The sequence below is a fragment of the Miscanthus floridulus genome, chromosome 4, assembly GCF_019320115.1.
Source record: "Miscanthus floridulus cultivar M001 chromosome 4, ASM1932011v1, whole genome shotgun sequence".
Taxonomy (NCBI): Eukaryota; Viridiplantae; Streptophyta; class Magnoliopsida; order Poales; family Poaceae; genus Miscanthus; species Miscanthus floridulus.
This window is the reverse complement of record NC_089583.1, coordinates 62,024,636-62,026,502: the sequence shown is the minus strand read 5'-3', so window position 1 is coordinate 62,026,502 and position 1,867 is coordinate 62,024,636.

The following is a 1,867-nucleotide window of genomic DNA, read 5'->3' as shown; positions in this document are numbered from 1 at the left end:
TCTCCTCCAGCTAGTTTGATTGATTGTGAGTAGATCCTAAGCCACTGCCTTGGTTCAGTCTTGCCATCATACTTAGAGTGATTGGACGGCTTGAACTTGTGAGGTAGTCGTATTGAAGCAAGTCTGTTCGCAAAACAGGGGAATCTATCGTGCGCTCCGGCTTCTTTGTATTCTGATTCGCCACCTCCTTCTAGCCAACTATCATCTTGTCGAGAGTAGTTCTGTGTGGCTGTCTGAATGGGTACTTTGCTTCTAATCTTTCTTGGTTGTTCGACTCGGTAGTTTTGACAATGGTCTCTTCTACTTTCCCCATTGTGACTTCCACTTGTTCCAAGTCTCTCAAAAGCGGACCTCCTTTGATTTTGATCTTCTTGCGCATGAGATGTCGATCTGACAGGTAGTTTTGAACAGGATCTTCCATCATGCGTCCTTAGGGCTGTTGACCGGAGATAGTCCCAGAGTTGTTCCTATTTTTCACTAGGATATGAGATTGCTCTGAGTTCTTCTAGTGCTTCTCAGATCCTATCGTAGGGTGTATTTGCCGCGCGTCTTTCTTCGACTTCTTGTTCTGATTTTCTTCTATCGTACTCAGCTAGATTTGACTCATATCTGATCCATGCTTCCTTGCGCTGCCTAGCACGGCGTTGGCGTCCTTGTTTCAATTTGTTTTTTCTTTCTCTAGCTTGCTTTTGATTTTCAGTCTCACCATCGTGCCCTTGGATAAAGGGTGATATGTTGGACTCAGATTCATCCGATGACCTGATGTCGGGTGCTTCTGGGGGGGCCAATGGTGATCGAGTACGGCAAATCATGAATACTTCTCATGCGTGAGTTGTTCTATCATTAGCCTGGGTTTCCATACTGTCAGAGTTGTTGATAACTTCAGTAGAGGCTTCAAGGTCGCAGATCGAGTCTCCTTCTTGGTAGGGTAGAGTTGTTGTCATTGTTGTGTCAACTAGCTGGGTACTGCTATCTTTAGGAACAGAACCTGGCCAGTGGATGATGTAGTCTTGAGATGTTACGGTTAGTATGAGACCTTCCTGAGCTCCTGTTAGTGGTATTCCAAGCACTGGATTAAGAGATCTTTCGAGCAGTGCCTGATAAGATGTTACCATGTTGCGGAGATTGAACAGAAAAGGACCCGTTTTCTTTAAAGTACTTTGAGTGTACTCTGAGTTGTATTCTTGATAGGTTGATGTCATGTTCCAGAGCCTTGTTAGAAAAGAACTCGGTTTTCTGAAAGAACTTGGATAAGACTCCGTCTCGGAAGCGGAGCCTGAGTTTGAATCAGATGCATGAAGCCGTGAAATATGAGTTGGATTGGACATCACGAGCTGCGCGAATCTTCCGGTAAGTTGATTTGTCATTGTCGCCGAAATGGAAAGGTCTTGATGATGATCCAAATCTTCGAGGATGTGGCCTTGGAGCTTGCCATCGTCGCCTGCCTCGTAGATCCATGAACCAAAGATGAAGGTTGATCCCTTCGTAAAAATCATGTTGTCGAGGTCTGTCGAGCTCTCGGATGCAAAGTCGCTGAAAGCCCCTACCTGGTGCGCCAGCTGTCGATGTTAGACCATTGATAGCCTGCCATGGGGGTACCCGAGGTAGTATGTTCGGGCTTCAGCGTATGCAGAACTCGATGGTAAACGCAAGAGACAGTCGATTTATCCTGGTTTGGGCCCTCGATTGTGATCGAGTAATAGCCCTACGTCCAGTCAGCCTGAGCCTTTGCGTTGGATTGATTATCAAGTGTCGTACAGTATTTTTTCTCTGAATTCTCGATCTAAGGAGCCCTGCCTTCCTTTATATAGTCAGGAGGCCAGCATCCTAGTCGGTTTATAATGTAGAGTCCTAGTAGGATTATAGG